The sequence below is a fragment of the Macaca fascicularis genome, chromosome 9, assembly GCF_037993035.2.
Source record: "Macaca fascicularis isolate 582-1 chromosome 9, T2T-MFA8v1.1".
In the NCBI taxonomy this organism is placed as follows: Eukaryota; Metazoa; Chordata; class Mammalia; order Primates; family Cercopithecidae; genus Macaca; species Macaca fascicularis.
In genome coordinates, this window is record NC_088383.1 from 134,358,735 (window position 1) to 134,370,622 (window position 11,888).

Genomic DNA, 11,888 nt, shown 5'->3' on the forward strand with positions numbered 1-11,888 from the left:
CATTCTGAAATTCCTGCAGTGAATTTTTCATCTTCAGAAGTTCAGTTTTGTTCTTTCTTAAAATGGCTATGTCATCTTTCAAATCTTGGACCATTTTACTGTGTTCCTTGGATTGGGGTTCGACCTTCTCCTATATGTTGATGAGCTTCTTTGCCGTCCAGATTTTGAACTCTATGTCTGCCATTTCAGCCATTTAAGTCTGGTTAAAAACCATTGATGGGAAGCTAGTGCAGTCATTTGGAGGCAAGAAAACAGTCTAGCTTTTAGAGTTGCCAGAGTTCTTGTATTGGCTCTTTCTCATCTGTGTAGGCTGACATTCCTTTAATCTTTGAAGTTGCTGTCTTTTGGTTGGGGCTTTTTGCTTTTATGTTCTCTGATGTCCTTGAAGGTTTTGCTGTGGTATAAGTGAGGTTTAGTCAATTGGCTTTGTTTCTGGATGCTTTCAGAGGGCCAAGGCTCAACTCAGCACTCCTGGGCTATGTGCTCCAACCCTGGGGTGCTGGGACTATGCCTGCAGCTTTGTTCTCTGGACCCTTTAGGTTAAGCACCTGCCGTGCTGGAGGGACTCAGTTGTTCCCAGTCCACTAGCAACAACACTCAGATGGGGGCTGTTGGAAAAAGCACTCCAGCAGGACATCAGCAGACCCCCATGGATGTGTGTGCTGGTTGGAGTAGTGGGGGCCCATGCACATGTGTGCCAATGAGGCAAGGGGCTGTAAGGGAAGACTGCAAGTGAGTGCACACTGGTGGGGGAGGGCTGTGAGCAGGTGCATGCTGGCAGGAGTCTGTCTGCAAAAGCATCCCAATGGTTAGGTGGAGTCCGCTGGTAAAAGAGCTATGGCAGTGACTGCTGGCAAGCTGAGGCTGCACTGCAAGTAGGTGCAGCCAAGCAGGAACCCTCGGAGAGGCTGGCAGAGGGATGCTCAGATCAGACTGTTTTTTTTTTTCCCCCCATGGGCAAGACAGCTTTGCTCTGTCCAGGTCTGGCAGCCAACAAAGGCTAGAGCTGCCTAGAGGAGTATGGTAGGTCTTGGGGGGTGGACACCCATAGCTGTGCTCCACTGCAGTCATTCCTTCACCTCTGGGCTCTGTGCAGACTGGAGTTCTCTCTCTGCCAACTCTCCAGAGTTCTGTCTCTGCCAGCACTCCAGGCAGATGTCTGTGGTGGTTGTGGGGGTCTCCCACAGCTAGGATCCCAGAGGTCCATGGAAAGAGTTAGACACTCCACATCTGTATCTCTCCTCCCTTCCTTAGGAGCCACTGAGATCCAGGAATGAGTCTTGGTGCTTGGTCATCCTGTGTAGGGTTCCTGGCTTTCTCCCCTTTTAGCCCAGCATGTGTGTCCTCTCTCTGTCCATGCTCAATGCTTTCTTTCTGAAGATCTGTTCAGAGTGTGCTGTTTTACTTGATGGTCTGGTCTCTTTCAGTGGGAGAGGCTCTTCCTGGCTGTGTCTAGTCAGCCATACTGGCTCTCTCTAAAAGTTTGAGTTGAGTTTTTTATCACTTGCAAGGTAAGGGTTTTTTCTGACACAAAGGGTTGTGTAGTTAAGATAAAATTGTTATAAACTTTATTAACTAAATAATAAACTTCATTGAAATACATGAAGCAAATTCTCTAGAAATTCAAGACAAAACAAATAGAAATAAAGTTGTAATGAAAGACTTCAAATTCCTCTTTAGTGACCAAATAGGAAACAAAAACCAGCATGAGGAAATCTGAATAATATAATTAATAGGTTAGATCTAATTGATATTATATACACAGTGCTAATGGAACATGTACACATTTTTAGAATTAAACCATAATAAAAACATTGTTTTCTCTAAAGAAGAAAAAACTTTGACAGTCTCTGACAAACACTCAGTCTTGGAGCTAATAACAAAAGTAGGAAAGTAACAAATCCTCAAAACCCTGCAAATCAACCCAAAACCTTCCTGTGTGATATATTTTTTGAATAAAAAAGTAAATAAAACTTGTAACTCTAGATAACATCACTAGAAATAGCTACAATAAATATATGACTTCAAAACCTTTGAGATATAGCAAAAGTTGGACTTCAAGGACATTTTCCATTAAGCACTTTATTAAATAAAACAGGGAGGAAAACATGATCCAAGCAACCAATTCCAGTAATGAAAAGAAACTGAATTTTCGGCTTAGTTTTCCTGTGACACTAAAACTGTGCTCAAAAAGTCTATTTTGAAAAATATAATTCATAAATTTTAGGAATGAAGAAGTAAATGAAGATAGATAAATTAGAAATTAATAAATTAGAAAATGGTATAATTCACAAACACAAGATATAGTTCTTTGTGGGAAAAATTTATGTCACGTACGAATCCACCAGCTAGATTAGTCAAGAACTAAGAGAGAAAGCCCAGATATACAAAACCAGGATTCACGCAGGGAAACTAAGCATAGATATTGATAAATGGGAAGGATTCTGAGGTCGTATTTTGTTTAATTTTCTGCCGATCAACTTGAATATAAAAATGAAATAAATGACTTTCAAGAAAAATACATAAGACTATAACCAACTGAAAGATAATTAGAAAATCCAAATAGGCTCGTAGCCAAGGAAAAGGCTGAGGAAGTTGTTACTTCCTCATCTTAAACTGCAAAGTTCTAAAACCCAGAGAGCTTCAGGGACAAATCACCCAAACCTTCAAGGAACAGATAATTCCTCTGCTTCATTAGCTGTTCCAGAGCAGAGAAATAAGGAAAACTCCTAAAATCTTGTTAGAAAGCCAGAAATTGTAAAGACAGCATGCAAAAAACTAACCAGCCCACTGACAGACAATGAGTAGGCTGACCTCAATACTCATATAAAAATAAAAATCTCCTATTAAAATATAGAACATTCATATGGATATTTAGTATATTTATATCTTATATATGTCCTATTTAATATGGAATATTAAAGAAATAATGGCCAAAAGAAGTTCTTAGTAAAGATGGTTTAATATAGAGAACTCTATTCATGTATTCTACCATATACTCTCACTGGATTCCAAACTCATTTAATAAATTTCAATATCTGTTCCTTATTTCTAAAAACCCCAAAGTAAAATGGAAATAAATGGATACTTCCTAGACAAAATTTTATATGTTTGTATGGTATGTGTGTTCATTACATCACACAAAACAATACCAATATTCTGCTCCATGATAAAACACTAGAGGTAATGCCCATTAAGGTCAATAAAAGACAAGAGTAATCATTGCTATTCTTACAACTTGATAGTTATCACCAAATTCCTGTGCAACAAGGTTTTAGCAATTTATACTCCCATTAACTGAAGATGAAAGTGCCTGTTAATCCACACTCTTGCCTGTGCTATGTTTTATCACCCTTTTAAATCTTCGCCAACTTGATATAGGAAAATATTTACAGTAGTTTTAATTATCATTTCTTTAAGCATTTATGAGCTGAATTTTTATGTTTAAAAGCCATTTATGCTTTTGTACCTAACCTATTCCAGTCTTTTGCCCATTTTTCTGTTTGATATTCCTTGTTTGAAATTGTCATATGTGTAAATTAATATTAACCCTTTGTCATATATCTTATATATTTTTCCAGTTTATAGTTTTTTTCCAGTTTATAGTTTGTCTTTGATCTTATTTATGGTGTCTTTTGTCATGAATACACTTAAATGTTTTTATATAATACAATTTTCAACCTTATCTCTTAATAGTTTTTTGGCCTTGATATTTATATTGAGAAAGGCTCTATTCTAAGAACATGAAACTATTCCCCACTGCTTTATACTAGCAGCTCTACAGTTATAGTTACAATTTTACATTGAACAGTTGGATACACCTGCGCTTTATTAAGGTGTAAGGACTGAGGTAGAGATACAAATGACTAGCAAATTTTTCCATGTCATGCATTGATGAATGATTCATCTTCTCCCATTGATTTTAGGCATCATCCTTCAATACTGTTTTCTTTTCTAACCTCAGGTTTGCATGTATACATTCTATTCCATTTCACTCATCTGATTATTGCTCTTACCAGGACAGGCTGTTTGCCAGGGCAAGTGCTTCACCATTATTCTTCTATTTCAGAATTTTTCATATTATTCTCAGAAGTTAGTTATTCCATATAAGCTCTGGAATTATTCTGTCAAGTTCCAAAAAATGTTCTGTTGACATCTGACTGAAACTACTGAATTCTAGTTTGATTTAGAATGAAATATTGAATATTTCCCCCTAAGATAAAATATGTTTCTCTATTTTAAAAATCATTTTTATGCTTTTCAGTGGAGTTTTAAAATTTTATTTATGTGCATCTTATGTGCTCTTCATCTACTTTATTCTTAGGTGTATTGTATTTTTGGTACTATAGTGGATTTTTCATTATATTTCTTTTTTCTTTTTTTTTTTTAATTGAGATGGAGTTTCACTCTTGTTGCCCAGGCTGGAGTGCCATGGCATGATCTCGGCTCACTGCAACCTCCGCCTCCCAGGTTCAAGCAATTCTCCTGCCTCAGCCTCCCAAGTAGCTGGGATTACAGGTATGCACCAGCACACCCGGCTAATTTTGTATTTTTAATAGAGACGGGGTTTCTCCATGTTGGTCAGGCTGGTCTCGAACTCCCAACCTCAGGTGATCTACCCACCTTGGCCTCCCAAAGTGCTGGGATTACAGGCATGAGCCACCGAACCTGGCCTTATATTTCTTTAAATCATATTTTTAACAGGTTATTGACTATATAAGTTATCTATATATTAATTTTAAATTAGAACCCTTAGTAAGCTGTATTAATCTTTCTATTAAGTTTTTGGTTGATATGAGTCACAATCATATCTGAAAACAATTATTTTTGCCTCCCCCTTTCTCGCATTTATAAATTTTATTTATTTCCCTTGTCTAATAGTAATGACCAACAATTACAGAAGAATGTTAAATAATAATAGATTACATTTGCTGAGCACTCGTTATATGCCAGATATTGTACTAAACTCTTTATACTAATTAACTCATTTGATTCTCAAAAAAACCTGAAAAAGTTAACATTATTCTCATTTCTTAGATAAGAAAATTAAAATATAGAAATATAAGGTAATATACCCATATTTTCACAGCTGATAAGTGGTAGAGCCAGAATTTGAACCAACACAATTCCATCCTTTGCAGAGCCATGCTTTAAGATCTACCAGTTTGTCAGTGTCTATCTGTATAATATCTGGCCTTTATAAGTTTGTCTGTCATGTGCCCAGATGTGGTTTTCTTTGTATTTATTCTGCTTGCAATTCGCTGAGTTTTTTAGATTTTTGAGTTGCTGTTTTGTTCTGGTTTTTCTTACCAAATTTTGAAAATTTTTAGTCAATATTTCTTCATATGTATTTTGGATCATTTTTTCTTTTCTGGGACCCTAAATACATATATGTTAGACTGCTTAATACTGTCCCACAGGCCACTGGGACTCTGTTGATTTGTTCTCAATCTTTTTTTTTCTCTGTGCTTCAGTTTAGATGATTTCTGTTGACCTGTCTTCAAATTCACCAATTCTTTCTTCTGTTATATCCAATCAATTGTTATCCCATTCCATGACTTTTGAATTATAGCTATTATAATTTTCCAGATCTAGAACTTTCATTTGATTCTTTTTTAATGGTTTCTTTGTCTTTTCTGAAATTCTCTATATCTTCACTCATTTTATTAATCTTTTCTTGTAGACCATTTAATACATTTATCATAATTATTCTAAAATCCACATTTATCATAATTATTCTAAAATCCTCACCTGCTAATTCTAATATCTAAATTATCTGAGGATCTGTTCCTATTGATTGATCGCTCTCTTGACCATCTTATTTCTTTACTTGTCAAGTAATTTTTGGTTATATACTAATACTGTAAATATGTTGATATAGTATATAGAATATGGATTCTTTCTTTGTTTTTGAAGGGTGATGCATTTTCTTGCAGCAGGCAGTTAAATTACTGACAGATCACCTTGAACTTATGGATATTTGGTTTTATACTTTCTTATGGCAGTTCTATTTCAGCATTTCCTTAATCTTAGATTGAATCCCTCTTGAGACAGTTTTTACTCCTAAGGCGTGGCCCTTCGGAGGTTTCAATGGCTCATCCAAGGTATTTACCAAATTCATCTAACTTGGTAACATGTGAACTCCGAATTCTGTTTCCCCTATGGTGAAAAGTAGCTATGTTCAGAGTATGGCGAAACTCTGCTCAGCTCTTTCAGACTTCTGGATGATACTGTTTTCCTATTAGAATCTTTGGGGTCTCACTTGCACATGTACTGTTTTGGGATTAACTAAAGAGTTGGGGTACATTTATATATAGATTTTGGGATTTCCTTCTCTGTGGCTCTCTCCTTTCAAGAATTAACTCCTCAATTTTCACACTCTCAGTTGTCCCAAACTCTGTCTTCTTGCTTCTCAGTCCAAGAAGCCTGAAGCTTTCTGCTTGAGTCTAGTTGCCCTGAGCCAAGCAGACTAAGGAGAGCCTGCAAGGGAAAATCCATACAAATGTAGAATCTGCCTGTTCTTCTGTTGTACTCCAGGCCTTTAAACCTTTTTAAAAATGACTTTATCCAAACTTTATCATTTCATTTTTTTTTTCAATTGAGACAGAGTCTTGCTCTGTTGCCAAGGCTGGAGTGCAGTGGCATGTTCATAGCTCACTGCAGCCTCCACCTCACAGGCTCAAGTGATCCTCCCACCTCAGCCTCCCAAGTAGCTGGGACTACAGCTGCATGCCACCGTGCCCAGCTAATTTTTTTGTTTTCTGTAGAGACAGGGTTTCACCATGTGGTCCAGGCTTGTCTCAAACTCCGGGGCTCAAGCAATCTGCCCACCTCAGCCTCCTAAAGCTCTGGGATTATAAGTGTGAGCCACTGCTCCTGGCCTGTATTTCTTTTTGAGGGAGAATTAGTCTGATATACATTACCTGATCAATGTAAGGCACTCCATCATTGTCAGAACTGTACCCCCTCATCTGTGCACATGACTCTGAGGCCATGCTTTAAACTAGGGTTTTTCAAAAGTTTAATTATGACCACTGTAATACTTTTTACATTAAACCAGTACACAAATAAATACATCAGACATCTAAGACCACTCACTACTTGGTAGTGTACATAATAATTTTATGAAAAATAACTCTATTTTCTCCTTCCTTCCTTCCTTCCTTCTTCCTTCCTTGCTTCCTTCCTTCCTCCTTCCTTCCTTCCTCCTTCCTTCCTCCTTCCTTCCTTCCTTCTTCCTTCCTTCCTCCCTTCTTCCTTCCTTCCTTCTTCCTTCCTTCCTCCTTCCTTCCTTCCTTCCTTCCTTCCTTCCTTCCTTCCTTCCTTCCTTCTTCCTTCCTTCCTTCCTTTCTTTCTTCCTTTCTTGGTCTCATTCTGTCTCCCAGGCTGGAGTGCAGGGGCGTGATCATGACTCACTGCAGCCTCGACCACCCTGGCTCAGGTGGTCTTCCTACCTCAGCCTCTCGAGTAACTGGGACTACAGGCCACCACACCTGGCTAATTTCTGTACTTTTTGTAGAAATGGGGTTTTGCCATGTTGCCCAGGCTGGAATAACTGTATTTTCTAAAAATATCACAGTAAATAGAGTAGCCTTGTTTTACATATACGTAAATCTTTTCAATGTTTTACTTATTCCAAGATAGGTTGATTCTCTTATTTGCTTCTGCATTCAATCTATTGTAGTATCACGTATCATGTAGCCTTTGAAAATTCTGCTATACACTTGTAAAAGAATGACTTCGAAAAAGACAAATAACATCTTTGTATTGTTATAAAATTATCAGAACTTCCAGGGTTCCCTCAAAACATGCTTTGAGAATTACTGCTCAAAGCCATTAGTATCAATATTGTTCACATGGGCTATAAAACATAGTTTAAAAATTATAATATTTACTTATTAAATGCCAACTTTGTGCCTATTTTGTCCTGGAGTCTCTATTTAACTTTTCAGAACAATCCTTCGTGGTAGGTGTTATTGCCTCCTGCCCACCTCCACCCTCCCTGCCGCCCCTGCTCCCCCAACACTTTAGAGGAGGTGAGCAAGCTGAGAAAGAGAGACTCAGGGTTTTTCCCAAGGTCACACCCTAGTAGATAATGGCGGATAATTGGGCTGAATTCAAACCCAAGTCCATCTGACTTCAAAGCTCAAACTCTTTCCATCGTCCTTGTCGCTCAACAAAGTTCCCCTCATTAGAAACACTCTATGAAGGAGAATGAAATGGCAGCCATTTCTTTGATCTCCTCACTGAGAGATTTGCTTAAATGCAACATGCCATTATGGTTCTTTGAGTGGCCAGGAGCTAAACTGACCTAAGCCCTTCCCTGTCCACTATCCTTGCAGGACACTCAAAGCTCCTCCATGTGCCTCACTGCCATGAATTCTGATAAATAGCTCAGAATATGCTTTCAGCATATTGTATCACACACTTTGGCATAAGGACGATTATTCTGTAATAAATGAAAGGATCACATCCTCTGGTGAAGAATAGGCAGCAATGTAGATCAATTCCTCAAAAAGATTTTCTCTTTATTACTGTCAAGGGGTTAGACCTAGGATAGTGTAGCATACAGATAATAAAGGTGAAATACAGGATACTTTACAGATAACTGCTATCCACTTTCTTTTTTCTGACAGTTCTGGAGGGAAAGGAAAACCATAGATGTCTGATAAGACCCAGACACATCCTTTCATTATATGTCTTAAGAGAGAGGAACAAGTGAGAGTAGCATAGAAAGAGACATAGGGAAAAAATTAGAAGGATAAAGAAAAAATCTGAGCACTTCTTTATTATATGGGTGGTTTCTGATTACTGCACATCTGTGGACAATATTTGAGATTTATTTCTTCTCTCTGGGGATTCCTTGCTGGGCTAAAGTTGATGTCTGGAGCTATGTATAGCTTCTGTGAAAGGATCCCTTGGCAAATTCAATTCCACGGTTTTGTCTTCATTCATAATGCATACTTTATACATCTCCGCAAATAACCATTGGAATTTAAACTAGAGAGCGACAAAATAGACCTGGCTCTGGGTCTAAACAAAATTGGAATATTTGACTATTCTGAAGTCATCCCTGATCACTTTCCCTTTAATATTAGACTAATCTTTTCGCACTGAAATGGTTCTTTTTCACTTTTAGAATTATCAACAGTGAAGAATGAAAACAAAGATGTTGTAGCACAATTTCTCCAAATAAGTTTCTATGCTAACATCATCCATATGAAAATAGGGAGACAAGCACCATAAAAAGTTAAAAGAGAAAGGAAAAAGGAATAAAACAAACTACTCCCCACTTCCTCCCCACACTGACCTAGCCTTGAGGACACAACGCAGTAAAAGTTCTATATGAGTGACTGCAGTACCTGTGGGCACAGATTCAATTTTTCAATATAATTATTTCAAGTTCTAATCTTAAGGTTCCTATAAACACAATTCCAAATCTTAAAGTACTCCAAAGATCTTCTCTCACATTAAGCAGGAGAACTAAGGCATCCTTCACTAAGGAGATTCGTAATTCAGAATTATGTCATGCTACAAAATGGAAGCTAGGATTCAACCTGCTCATAACTGATGAATTTACCAATGTTGCAGTCTGTTTGGAGAGCTGTGAATTGTCTAGATTCACTTTAAGCTCAGCTTAAAACTTTGCTCTTTTTCTGTATTTGTTTGTAAATGATTAGTATACTGTTTAAAAAAAGAAAAGCAGTGTATGGATGACAAAGAAATCATGAAACATGGGTATCAATATTATAAAAACATAAACAGAGTAAATAGAAAAAGGGAAACAATTATTCATAATCACAACAGTTTAATACTACCATTTGTAGCATTTAATACTACCATTTGTAGCAATCAGAATTTTCTCTTCTGATTTTATTTATTTATGTTTTATTATACTTTAAGTTCTAGGGTACATGTGCACAATGTGCAAGTTTGTTACATATGTATACATGTGCCATGTTGGTGTGCTGCACCCATTAACTCATTATTTACATTAGGTACATCTCCTAATGCTATCCCTCCCCCGTCCTCCCACCCCACGACAGGCCCTGGTGTGTGATGTTCCCCTTCCTGTGTCCAAGGGTTCTCATTGTTCAGTTCCCACCCATGAGTGAGAACATGCGGTGTTTGGTTCGATAGTTTGCTGAGAATGATGGTTTCCAGCTGCATCCATGTCTCTACAAAGGACGTGAACTCATCCTTTTTTATGGCTGCATAGTATTCCATGGTGTATATGTGCCACATTTTCTTAATCCAGTCTGTCATTGATGGACATTTGGGTTGGTCCCAAGTCTTTGCTATTGTGAATAGTGCCTCAATAAACATATGTGTGCATGTGTCTTTATAGCAGCACGGTTTATAATCCTTTGGGTATACACCCAGTAATGGGATGGCTGGGTCAAATGGTATTTCTAGTTCTAGATCCTTGAGGAATCGCCACACTGTCTTCCACAATGGCTGAACTAGTTTACAGTCCCACCAACAGTGTAAAAGCGTTCCGATTTCTCCACATCCTCTCCAGCACCTGTGGTTTCCTGACTTTTTAATGATCGCCATTCTAACTGGTGTGAGATGGTATCTCATTGCGATTTTGATTTGCATTTTTCTGATGGCAAGTGATGATGAGCATTTTTTCATGTGTCTGTTGGCTGCATAAATGTCTTCTTTTGAGAAGTGCCCATTCATATCCTTCACCCACTTTTTGATGGGGTTGTTTTTTTCTTGTAAATTTGTTTGAGTTCTTTGTAGGTTCTGGATATTAGCCCTTTGTCAGATGAGTAGATTGCAAAAATTTTCTCCTATTCTGTAGGTTGCCTGTTCACTCTGATGGTAGTTTCTTTTGCTGTGCAGAAGCTCTTTAGTTTAATTAGATCCCATTTGTCAATTTTGGCTTTTGTTGCCATTGCTTTTGTTGTTTTAGACATGAAGTCCTTGCCCATGCCTATGTCCTGAATGGTATTGCCTAGGTTTTCTTCTAGGGTTTTTATGGTTTTAGGTCTAACATTTAAGTCTCTAATCCATCTTGAATTACTTTTCGTATAAGGTGTAAGGAAGGGATCCAGTTTCAGCTACTTATGGCTAGCCAGTTTTCCCAGCACCATTTATTGAACAGGGAATCCTTTCCCCATTTCTTGTTTTTGTCAGGTTTGTCAAAGATCAGATGGTTGTAGATGTATGGTATTATTTCCGAGGGCTCTGTTCTGTTCCATTGGTCTATATCTCTGTTTTGGTACCAGTAGCATGCTGTTTTGGTTACTGTAGCCTTGTAGTACAGTTTGAAGTCAGGTAGCGTGATGCCTCCAGCTTTGTTCTTTGTTGTTTTGGCTTAGGATTGTTTTGGTTCCATATGAACTTTAAAGTAGTTTTTTCCAATTCTGTGAAGAAAGTCATTGGTAGCTTGATGGGGATGGCATTGAATCTATAAATTACCTTGGGCAGTATGGCCATTTTCACGACATTGATTCTTCCTATCCATGAGCATGGAATGTTCTTCCATTTGTTTGTGTCCTCTTTTATTTCACTGAGCAGCGGTTTGTAGTTCTCCTTGAAGAGGTCCTTCACATCACTTGTAAGTTGGATTCCTAGGTATTTTATTCTCTTTGTAGCAATTGTGAATGGGAGTTCACTCATGATTTGGCTCTCTGCTTGTCTGTTACTGGTGTATAAGAATGCTTGTGATTTTTGCATATTGATTTTCTATCCTGAGACTTTGCTGAAGTTGCTTATCAGCTTAAGGAGATTTTGGGCTGAGACGATGGGGTTTTCTAAATATACAATCATGTCATCTGCAAACAGGGACAATTTGACTTCCTCTTTTCCTAATTGAATACCCTTTATTTCTTTCTCCTGCCTGATTGCCTGGGCCAGAACTTCCAATACTATGTTGA